Raw genomic sequence first — 12,692 nt, 5'->3', positions numbered from 1 at the left:
TGGAATAGTGGATGTGGATTCAACAGTCAGCTCAGCCACGGGCTTTCCATGTTACTTTGGGAAAGCCATGATGGTTTGCTGTCCCCTATCTCTAAAATAGGGATAATGCTATCGCTCTCCCTTCAAAGTGCCTGTCAGCTGTGGAATCAAGACTTTGTGTTCTTCCTATTTTAATACTTCAGCATTTATTTACTTTTCTGTTTTTTGTTCTGTTCACAATACATTTTCAAGCTTGCTATCAGCAGAGACGCACAATACAGGCTTTAATATTTGAGGGAATTGGTACTGATGGGAGCCCTGTTACAATTTGTTAGGTTTTTATGTTCCATGTAAAAAAAAAATAATAAAAAATAGTGTGCTCAGAATTGGTGAAGTTATTTTTCAAAGCTTTAGTGGAGCTTAAATTATGCTTTGGTCTTGTTCTTCTCAGGGGTGGATTTCACCTGGAGTGAAACAGAATGGCCTGGTTAGTAAGGATATAGATTTCAAATAGTAACTCCTACTGTTTAATGATCACTTAAACTTATGCTATCATGATACATAATGGCTATTTCCCTTGAAGGTTTCCAGCACAGAATTCAGGTTACCTATTACAGAATTGGGAGGGAGCATAGACACTGAGACTGCTTAAAGGTAGAAAAGAAATAGAAGCTCATATTGCATATTACAAGTTAGGAACAGCCCTCCTACACCCCCGTGTTACACTGAGATATTAGCAGTTCCTTTGACTGTGAAATGATGTGGGGAGCATGTCCAACCATGCGTCACTATTGTGTTGATTTTTGCCTTGACAGAAGCACTAATTAGAGCCATGGGCTTTGCTTTGTCCAACGTCATTCTTCTGCATAGACAAAAGAGATTTCTCACACCAACTTACAGAATCAGAATCAGCTGGGAGGAAAAGACTGATTTTTCAACAACACACTCTGAAGGAAATGAAATTTTGCCTTCATTCTCCCTCCAGTTCATAGGAACTTCAATTTCAAACTTCTTAATGAACTGAAAATCCATCAGTTGTCCATCAATTAAACTCCCCCTTCTTTTACACCTTAGTATGATCCACTGTGTTTTTTGAAAGGATGGAAGTAGAGGCATAAATAAATAAATAAAGCCAAAATTAAGAGAACTGCTTTGTTTTGACAGAAATCAAAACATAATTTTTCATTTTGATGACCCAATCAATAACCATGAGCAATGTGAAATCTCTGTAACGAAACTTTTGCTGGCAGACAGTTCTTGCCCACCTCCCTTCCCACTGCTGCCGTGGGGGAAGGCAGCTTTCCTGGAAGGGTGACAGACAGACAAGCCGGTTTGTATTTGTCTTTCTTTCATCCTTCCTGTGGCTTTCTTTGTCTCCATCAGATTTAACGGAGTTAACTCACTCGTGCAGCTATCCATCTCCCCGAGGGACTGGGGAGAGCTGTCTTACCCAGCACCCTGTGCTGCAGGGGCTCACAGTTTCCCACTGAGGAAGAGGAGTGCTCGGGACAGCCCATGTGTGCTCAAGTGAAAGACATTTTTGACAGAGTTCAGCCTGTACAAGTCCAGTAAGTGCGTGTCACCAGTAACTGGCTGGTGACAACAGCCAGCTTCCTCTGCAGGAGGCTTTGGTCAAAAGGCTGGAGGTAACAGGACAAAAGAATAGGACAAATTTCCTTTGGAGAAGAGGGGTCAAGGGACTTACCATGGAGGAGGCTGGAAAACACCAATACAGAATCTGGGGGGGTCTGTGCATGGTGCAGAGCAGCGCCCAGAGCTGTTCACCAGGAGTAGTGATTTCTGATTGCTTTAGATTCAAATAATGAAGGACGTGTGTTTGGGGACTCGGAAATTCTCTCTTCTGTTTTCAATGCAGTTCTGTTTTTTCCCAACTTACTTTTGAGTGTGCCTGGAAATATTTGTTTGGAAGTGTTTAAAGAAAATCTTTACAAAAATGTCTGCTTCCAACATACATTTTTGATATTTTTCTTCCTCCTTTTGCCCTTTGCTGCCAAAACCCAATGCTCAACACAGATATGTATCCTATAAAAAAAAAAAAATAAAAATTAAAGAGTAAAATGGAATATTTCTAGTGACAATGCATGGTGTTGCCACCAGGAGGGTGTACTTTGGATGTGAGGTGCTGTTTTTCTTTTTCTATTTTTTTTTTTTTTCTGGAGACTCTGGACAAATATCTATCTTCTGATACTAGACCTTTCTGCTCTATGTCTACGTTCCAACTCAAGAGAGGAAGCAGCTGCTTATCACAGCAAGCACTGGCCCAAGGCCCAGCTCATTTTTTAAAAAAGTTTTCTTTGAAAACCAGCTCCTGTTGTCAAGGTAGCTCCAGCTATTTGAACAGTGTAATCCAGCACTGCCTGCTCACAGCAGCCCACCCCGCAGCATGGGTGACACCTCGAGCAGGACATCAGAGCCACCAGTGACTTAGCCCGTGGTAAAGTCCTACACTGCAACCGTGTCTTGATTCTCAGCATCCCTTTTTGCAGCGTATTGGATGTTTTGAATTTGTTAGAAAAACTCCCCATTCCAATCAATACAAATGCATGTGAAGAGCCAGGCGGCCTGCTTAGACTTGGAGGTAATGCTGCTTGGATGGGGGGAGAGGACAATTTCCACCTTGTGTGTCTCTGCAAGGTGTCCTGATGGCCATGGGAGAAGAAAGAGGAAAAAAAGATGCAAAAGACACTTCATTCTCCTCCAGGACTGAAAGGATCAATAAAAAGCATCAAGGACTCAATAATTAAAGATGAGATGGAACCCAAGAAGACAAGGTAAGAGACTGACTTTAATTCTTTACCGAATAAATGGCACACCTGGCCGCTGCTCCTACATGCTTCAAACAAAATGCTCCACGCTCCTCACTCCGTTTCCTCAGAATACAAGGAAACCTTTGAATGAAACTACACTTTTATTAAATCATTTCCTTTGAATTTCAGCCACCAAAACGAGGGCAGAGCGCTGGCAGAGACAGGAGCTCTGTGCTTGATGCTTCCACCTCAGCAAGAAGTGCCATCAGGTTGAGTCCCCCCCCTGCCTCTTGCTCCTTGATAAAACCAAGACTCACCACGCTGCAAAGAGCACAACGGGCTGTGTACCTGCACAGTGCCGTGCCGCGCTGCAGGGAGAGCAAACAAGAGCCGAGTCTTTTTCCTTCTGTTGACAATATTATAGATGAATAACGCTGGGCCAAGCGGCAGCCTGCCGGAACGGTGCATTTCAATGCTGAATTGTTTGCTCCACAAACAGGAGTCAGAGCCCAGATAGAACACTGAGAGCTGGACTTTCAGTAATTCACAGCAACACCCCCAGGAAAGGACTTCTGCCCACCCAAGATTATGAGGATGACAACTCAGCAGCTTTTGTCAATATTTGTGTTTGCTTGTTTATCATTTCTTTCAAAGGAAGTTAATTTACCTGAGACATTTTTTTTCTACCCACTCTTGCTCCTTTCTCCTTCCTCCCAATGCCTGAATTAAATTAAACGTCTAATTTTCAGCTATTTAAAATCTTTCAAAATCACTATGGAAAGCTAAATTTCTAGACAGAACACTTTCAAGAGAATAATTCAAAACGCTTCCTTGCAGAAGCATCAAAATAAAATAATTTCAGCTTTTCAAAAAGAAATCCCACTCCCACTCCTCTACATATTTACAGTGGTCAGAAATATTTATCAAATTTTAGATTAATTCTTCACTGAGCCAAAACAAATGAACAGGCAGATTTGTTTGCTTCTAAATGGAAAATCTGGCCAAAAAATTGTTTTGTCCAACCCTAGTTACAGGTCACCCAAGTCATGCAGAGCCTTCGAGGCTGATCAGTGGCTGTGCAGACGGAGAGCCCCTCCTGTGCCCCATGCCCAGGTGGATGGAGAGCTGGGGGATGCACGGGGGGATGCACACCCAGCCATGGTTTGCAACTCTTAACTCCAAGGCTGCTCATTTCAGTCCTCAGTACCCAGGAAGGAAGGCCACATGCTCCGAACAGTTCTACTTTAGGGAGGAAAAGACATAGGGAATATCCATCCCCACAAAAACTAAATCAAACTCAGGATCTTCAACCCAAGAGGGTAACAACCATACAATAAAGAGGAAGAGGAGCAATCACATGATTTGAATGAAGGAATTTGAACAAGAAGAAGTAAGAAACCACTGCCCACAGATTGCTCACAGTTACTCTCATATCTCAGCCCTTCAGCCTGAATTGGTCACATCCTGAAACAAAAGGGTATTATGGCACTCCTGGCTGAAAGCCCACTCCGCTGGCAGTGCTCTTTTCTCTGCCAGAGAAACAGCTTAGTTTATTACTTTTGCCTGTAATAGAGAGATGCTCTGATACTATAGAAGTGTGGAAGTGTAAATAGAGATACAGAACGATACAGACAGATAGACAGACAGACAGATAGATCGATGCTAAGTGATAAAATAAAACCAGATGTAGAGTCATATTCAACACAGAGAAGAGATAAAGGCAGGTTCTTCCGAAGCCAGCGACAGTGAGCCTCTGACACAGAGCTGCAAGGTCAAACCCATTGATAGATGAGCAGAGGAAGAAGATGAGATTAAAAGAAACAAGGCTTTGTCAGATTACCGGATCAAGCTCTCAGAAGGAGTGTAGGTGACTCTAAAAATGTTCCCTGCTCACCCGGAGCAGCCACATGTCCAGGTGCTGGTAGGAGCATGTCACTGTCTCAGTCACCTTGTCTTTGCAGGAGGCTTCTGTGCCTGCCCCAATGCTGTTGCTGATAAAAGACTGGAGGAAGGCAGTGAGGCCTCTTACTTTTAGCTCTACTTATATATATATATTTTGCCTATTAAAAAAATTCTACTTAGGTAATAAGCTGCAGAAAGGGGAAAAATGTCCCATTAATGAGGAACCAATAGAGACTTTTCAAAGCACCTGACAGGGCTAAAGCCATAAATTCTCTGAATTAACTAGAGTGGGGTTATGGAAGCAAGTAGGAACTGAGCCAGGAATGAATTAAAAGAATTCAGCCTCAAATTCATCAATGTCCTGGTTAATATTTTAGCCTCTCAGTGGTCCAGAAATGATGAGGGAGAGAACAGAATTGACAGTAATAACAAGGCTGTTGAACACTCTTTGTGAGTCTTATTGGCAAGGAGATCGGTGCGAGGTATAATAGCTCACAGAGCGCCGTCACTCCTGCCAGCGAGGGCCTGTCCTCCAGCATGCGCTGCGCTCCCTCATGCCTCCGGCTCTGCTGCAAGAGAAGAGTCCTGGGACCATTTTGCTCGGAGCCCACGGGAGAAATACAAGAGCCAAGAAAAATCTGCATGTCAGACTGTCCAAAAGGCTGTTCTTTTAACGTTTGCTTTTATCCACAATGAGAACAGGGGGAGACAGATGTAAAACTGTAACAAAGATGTGTCAGAATAGGCTTTAAGAGAAAGGAAAACACTTTGCTGTGAAAGTCGGAAGCTTTTTGTTTACAGCCCAAGCAGGTCAATCATCCCAGCGCAGAATTGTTCGACTTCATTTGTGAAACGGTGCTTTGGCCAGGTGGACTGAAATGTTTCATTTCAATTTTTCATCATTATAAATGACCCTTCATCATTGTTCCTTACAATGCAGACCCATGGTTGCACATCCAGGTTTCAAAAATATATTAAGCCATCTGTGTTAAAACTGTATGATGTGTTTTAAGTATTTATTCACGTAACTCAGGAAAAAAAATGTCAATTGACTTATGAAAAAATCAAGATTAGGGAATTTTCTTACAGCCAGTTCAAGTGGAATCCTTCCCTGATTGGTGTGGTGGTCCAAAAATGTAAATGTTCCCCTCTGAAAGAATTATCTGTAGTCTCCTGAAGAGATAGGCAGCTCTAAAGCATGATTTATTTCACTCATTTCGATACTGACCCCAGAAGAAGGAAGACACACCGATTTCTTTCAGCCCTCAAATAAGTCCAAACAATTGGTGCAGACTGAGCTCCTACACTACAGATACCTAAATTTAAATTCACTGACACCCCTCTCTTGAGACTGTTGAAATCTTTACAGGTCACAGGGCTCCAAGCACGGAAAAAAAGTAAACTCACTCCTTTTTATTCACACAAATATTCTCAGCTATGTCACCAGACAATTCAACCAGCTCTAATGAACGCTTGCCTTTTTTACTCAAAGAAAACATGCTGGGATGTAATGTGCAGTTCAGTAAATTCACTCTGAGCTTTTGAGAGAAAATAATTTGGGTTGTTTTTTTTTTTTTTCAAAGTATTAATAACAGGCTCATCAACTGTGAAAGCATAACTGACATTAAGGGTAGCAGGAGTGGAGGGGTGGGGGGGAGTTCAGCCTTACCTTTTTACAAAGAATTCACTGTCTTAATTAAAGATGTAGCTGCCCAGTGTCCCCTCAACAATTCTGCTTGTGTCTTACTGATTCCTGGCCACGGTGGAACAATCCGTCCATCACCTGCCACTGCAGGTGTCAGAAGTCAGAGGCTAGAAGGACCATCTGCGTGCTCCCACAAGGCTTTACAGCCTGGGCTCGGAGCAGTTTCCAGGTTTTCATCTGTACTACAAACCCCAATATTTGTCAGATGAATCTCACTTTTTAAGAGGTTAAATAGCTTCAGTAAATTCCAATTTCCTTTCCGATTCTTTATATCACTCAGCATGCAGAACTGGAGCCACAGTAAATACATCCTGACTATCTTTAACAGACTTAGGTACTAAGAATAGCAGGACAGACTTCAGCCCTGCCTGAATGAGCCCAGACAGCACAGTGCAGAGATGCTTGTAGACAACGCTTGTCAAAGTTTGGGTTTATTCACTTTTTGTAGAATTTGTGTCGCTTTTACATCTCATTTCATCAGTGAAGGATTCTTGGTGCCTTGCCATGGGACTTAAAGCACACACACATGCACACTCCCGTCACTGGAGATGCAGTCAGGCATGGCTCACCTGAGCAAATTTAGCTGTGGAGTTACGGCTGAGCAACCTGTGGCTCATCATCTTTGCCCTCCGGTGGCTGTGAAGGAAATCCGGGCTTTGCCACGGACACTGACACTGCAGACAGCAGAAGTGGGGTGAGAGGCATCACAGCACCTTTGCTTACCAAAGAGCTGCCTCCCGCTCCCATTACCCGGCCTGGGCTGCTCGCACTGAAAGCTGCCTGAGCGATTTTAGGTGGGTTTGAATGTCTTGGGCATCCCCAGGGATTACATTCACCCTTGTGCAAGGAGAAGCCCAGGATTGAAACAGGGGTTGTCAGTTTATCACCGAGAGATCCAGGCTCTGGCATGCAGCAGGACTCGTGCAGGTTTCCAGAGCACACAACTCTGCTTCTGCTGCTGGCGTCGGGCAAACCTGTCTCCACTCATTCCCACAGGCCATTCTTCAGGCCGGTGCAGCATTTTTTGTTTGGGTATAATTTTCTTCCCCCCCCCCATTCAAATCAGCTCTTCAGATTTTCTACCCGGGACCCTAGAGCTGATGCCTCTCTGGTAGGTCTAACATCTTAAAGATAAGGTAATATTAACGTCAGTAATGATGTATAATGTTGGCTCTTCTGCTCTAGGATCCAGCTTTATCTACCTGCTTCCCTGCTCCAAAGAATTATCTATCTAACATCCTCAAATGTGTTTTGTTTTGTGTCTCCTCTTGATAATGCTGACAATGACAGACAATGTAATTTCTTCTGCAGGCTTCAAATACAGAGTTACCAGAGCTGGCACCAGGCATCTGCCCAAGCATATGACTTGTCAGAGCCTCACTGCAGGAACAACAAATTGTTTCTCATTGATTTCAGCTCCTTCCCCAGCTGGGGATTTAAAACTGGAGGAGGATATAGCTAGAAAACATGTTCCTTAGACTCTAAAGGGCAATTACCACTCGGTGGCCAGATCCTGAAGAGCAAATACACACTCAGATATTTCAGAGGTAAATAAGAGATAAGTACCTAGAGACACAGACTAGATTATGTTAGAAATAGTTATTGTGGTTGAGTTTGTTTAAGAACCACTAGTGTGAAGCATAAGCACACAGAATCATATGCCAGGTCCCCGGCCGCTGCCCAGCAATCAGGATACTGCCTGAAAAATCATGAGGGCTGAGGGGATTTTTCATAATATATTGTAGGCTCAATTCACTTGGAATCTGGTTTCTGGTCCTATTTCATGTTGTCAACATTTTCTCCTCTACCATTTAGAAATGTATGGAAGGGGAGGGGCTCTCTGAATCCTGGAATTAAAACAAACAAACCAACCATCCACCCACCCACCCAATCCATATTATAAGATTGATAACAATAACAAAATTGTAACTGGCAACTGTGAAGAACAGACACAAATTTTTTTTCCATTAAAATTAAGCTCACCGAAGCCTAACTAAAATTTAGTGTAAATACCTTTTAACTGGAGAAAATAAATATGTTGATTTCTTCCCTAACATGAATCAGGGACACTTTGACAGTTTAGGCTGGTCCTTACAAGTTTTGGGACTCGTTAGCTACTTTATCTGTCCTTAGGCAAAGCAACATGAAGGTGAGTACTGCTGCCACCAGTGAGGACAATGTGACAAAAACAAACCATGCCAGCCCGCAAGATAAGGTACAATAATACCAAATATTTTTATAAAACTTCCATCCATTTTGGGGATGAAGGGAGGAAGTTAGGGATCAAAATCCATATTTAAGTAGATACGTTATTAATTGTCCAGATACAGATTTATATATTACGTACAATTTATGGTTATATGATGTCAGTCTTCCAAGTCTGAAAATATGGCCCTGGAGCATTTTATGTTTAAGCCAGCTCAATGGGAATTCATCTTCACATATACAGAGGCACTGGGTGTCTCAGGCAGAGATGGATTTTTCATTCCCTTCTTTTTTTCTTTCCTTTTTTTATAAGAGAACTACATCAGTGCCTCAAAGCTAAAGGAATGTCAAGGGCCATAAAAAAACTTTATTTAAACTCCGCCTGCTTCTCTAGGGAATGTGTCTAATCCTGGCTCTGTGACCTCCCTATGCGTGACACCAAGAGAAGCGGTGCCAGCTTACTCTTCTAAGTTTTCATTTTATAATAAGCTTGCACAAAGGATCAAAGAAAGAGCATCCCAGATAGACAGAAAAGCCAACAGACAGAGGAAACCTGATACAGTACAGTTCTCTGTCCTGCACTGAATCCCTGAAAAAAAAAAAAATACTTTTTATTAGATTGTTTTTCCACTAAGCATCTTCTTGGCGATTGATGTTGCTGGCAGCCCTGGGGACAAGAGCTCCCTCTTCTCTTGCAGCACAAACAACAAGGTGATGTATCTGTATCTCACTATTTTTTTTGGACGTAAGGCTCTTCTGTGACTAGGTAAAACAATCATTCACTTTATTTTACTTGGGAATAAAGGACTCAGGCAGAGAGGAGTGGACAGCCCAGGCGAGCCAGCGTCTTTCCCTGAGCAAACTCCCTGCAGTGCTGAGTCCTACACCTGTTGAGGACTCTGGCCCTGCCAGCACAAAGCATGTGGCTTCCTTGTTGCTTACAGCACGGCTATAGAAACTCTTGGGATTAGATCCTGAGGTTTTAGGAGGGGAGCAAAAATTCCCTTGAGATATTTGGAAAATGCCACTGAACCTAACAACATTCCTTCATCTGGATGATAAGGAGGGTCAAAACACTTTGGGGGATGCAGTAGTATCATAAACTGAATGTATTGGATGTGCCTGGTGCACGGGGTGGGGAAGAGACATTGTTAATCCTTCAGGGGACCCTAAGCCTCTGTTCCCACACCAGCAACAGCCCAACAGATCCTACTGCTTCTCTCTCCTCCCCATCCAAACCAAAACTTATGTACATAACGTATACATCTATGTGTGTTTACGCCATATGGGGGCCACAGCCCAGCTCTGCCAGCAAAAGCACATCATGTGCATCCTTGAGCCACAGCACGGAGCCACATGCTAATGCTGAGAAGAATCAAGTTCCCCCCTGCCTGCCTATTCCCACTGCCCAGGCACCCATCGGTGGTGATCCTACAGTGCGCTGACCTGGGAACTGAGCCAGTTTCCTCAATCATTTCCCCTGGGTTAGTTTGAACCTGGATCAGTTCTCTGTGGAGCCTCACCAGTGCTGGTTGGCACCAAGGAGAGGGTCGGGCCTACGGCAGGAACCTCTGTCATGGGAACAGGGAATAAGATGGAGCTTTTGGGACTGGTGTGAATCTGCATCCATTGGTGGCAGAATTAGAGCTGTAAGTATGCCCCGAATCTAAATAAACAGATCCCAAGCACCACACACTCAGTTGGAGAGCTGTACTTAAAATCTTGAATTGCTCATCTTTATCATGGTGCTAAGTATAGCTCCAGATTTAAATTACACTAGAAAGTCTTTTTTCATACACATAGAATCTCACCCAGAGCAAGATACACTGTCTGTTTGACATACACACTAACACCCATGTACACACTCTCTTGCAGACTCAAGCCTGTCTTTCATGTTCCCACCCTCCCTTAACTTTTCAGGTTAGGGTGCTAATTTTCTGCAACTAATACGGATGCTTGCAGAGCAGGCAGGCTGCCTCTTTCTCACAGAGTATGAAGAAACTAATAATATATGTTTGCATGTTTAGAGGTGTGGTGTGTTTGGAGATAGGGGTGGTTTTTTTTGCCACCTTGCTGGTTTACTGCTGAAGTGTAAAATTTCTGTGTATGTCCGTTTTACACGCTGTCACACCATGCAGTGATTTATTTTCACAGTCATTTACCTCTGTGCCATGCCTGTCCATCATGGAACCTCCTTCTTAATTAAAATGATGCCTCTCAGATTGCTTTCTAAACATAGAAACTAGAGCCTAGCTCATTGGCACATGGTTTGGGAGGCTTGGTGAAGGAGAGGGGGAGATGCAGAGATGACTTGATTTTCTCCTTGACCAGTCCTGTAGGATGAGACTGCAGGATGCCCAGATCTCAGAAAAATTGCTGGGACACATGGAAGGCCTAACAGTATAGTCTTGAGTTCTGTTAATCTGGACATGGCTATCCTTCAGTCTGAATCATCCAGGCAGCACAAAGAAGCTGAAATCACATCCTTCACCTCAGGAATTTTTTAACTTCTCCTAAATTAATGTCCACGGTTAACTCCTCCATGGCTCCTCTGTGGATGCAACAGCCGGACTCTGAGAAATATTTATTTAGACTATCTAACAAGTTCCAAGGGAACAGCATGATAAATTTTGCTGGGGTGCCTAATTTCCATGAGAAAAAAAGTTTCTACCCAGGCAAGAGATTTGCCTGAAAGTAGCTTTTCTCCTCCAGACCTCATGGTAGCCAAGCCAACATGGTGAAGGATCACAAACATAACAAAGCTTTGTGTGAAAAGAGAGAGATTCTCCAGGAAGTTTCCAACATTTCTGGCCTGGAAGCCCTCTGTAATGACAGAGAGAAAGGGGACTGATGGCCCCACCTGTCAGTCTGGGGTACTGAGCCTGACATCACTGCTTAGCCAGGCTCGGACTGCTCCCAGGCTGCCCCATGGTTGTTGCATGATACTGTAAGAGTGCAGCCAAGGCAATTTCCTTTCTAAATGGTGAAAAGGTGCTTTGCAAGAGCTTCCAGAAGGAGGCTTTCAGGGGAGGATGAGGAGGGCTTGAGGGAACAGAAGGCTCTTTCAGTGCAACTGAAATCTTTGTGCAGGGAGAGTTTTCCCGTGAGGCACAGCGCCTCTCTGCCAATGCCAGTCCCAGCACACCTGCACAGCCCAGCAGGAAGGGACGATGGTGCCTTTGGGCTGTGGCTCAGGATACGAGTGGAGGCTATGAAGGTGATCACCACACTGGCTTTTGCCTGCTGAGAGGGACACAATCTGCCTGCTAGCAGCGAGGGACTGGGGTGTTTTCCAGCACAAGAGCCAGCCAGGTGTCTGCCTGGTCCAGAATGAGCTGTAGGCTGCGGACCAGCTTAATCACCAGATGGCCCAGGCCCTTGGTAGATGTTCCAAATTACCGTCTTCACAAGCAATTTGCACTCCTCATCAGGGACTGAATGTAGCCCAGGAATGTACTGTGTATTTGACACAAGAGATGTGAAGCAGCATGTTATCTCTACCCTGGAGACTAGCAGTGGGAACATTTTCAGTGGAAAGAAATGGAATTATCTCACTTCATATTTCCTTTTCCTCTTCTACTATTTTACAATTAAACACTTCGTTTTAAAGTCTCTCTCTTTCCTTTCTCCATTTTCTTTCCTTCGAACTGCTCTTGCCTCCACCTTGTACTTCCACTATCTCCCCTTTTCTTAAGGGGAACAAGAATGAGAGAAACTGCAGCTGATAGCTAGTCCCACACCTTTCCGCTGCAAGTCAGAGGAAATGTTGTGGGTTTTTTTTTTTTTCTCCTTCCTCAGATCACCTGTCTTTATTTTCCTCTTTTCTGGATCTGTCCCCAGTGTGATTAGCTCAGAATCATTTTCTTCTCCTTCTTCTTGTCTTCCAAGGAAATCTTGTTGTACTGGGGAGAGGGAAGCAGCTTTTACAAACAAACAAACAACAACAACAACAACAAAATCCAAACAAACAATGAAGTAACCTGGTTGATCATAAGTTTTTTGAAGATTTTGTCCGTTTGTTCTACCAGGCCTCTCTTGGGCCCAAGGAGTGAAGAGAGAACTGATATTTCTCAGTCTCTACATTTGGGGCTTCAGAGAAAGAGTTCTTTTGGGTGAATTCTAGGGAAAGCAGC

At 43.7% G+C, this 12,692-nt stretch overlaps 1 protein-coding gene across 1 annotated transcript in view; it reads right to left on the bottom strand.

Moving 5' to 3' along the window:
• The window catches only part of LOC113489122 (acid-sensing ion channel 2), a 514,852-nt gene that overhangs the window by 289,798 nt on the left and 212,362 nt on the right, over positions 1-12,692 (bottom strand). The gene's annotated exons all lie outside the window — the stretch shown is intronic.

The sequence above is a fragment of the Athene cunicularia genome (genome assembly GCF_003259725.1).
Source record: "Athene cunicularia isolate RWA chromosome 27 unlocalized genomic scaffold, athCun1 chr27_part1, whole genome shotgun sequence".
NCBI classification, from domain to species: domain Eukaryota; kingdom Metazoa; phylum Chordata; class Aves; order Strigiformes; family Strigidae; genus Athene; species Athene cunicularia.
Note: the sequence above shows the minus strand (reverse complement) of the source record. Positions and strands in the feature narration are given on the sequence as shown.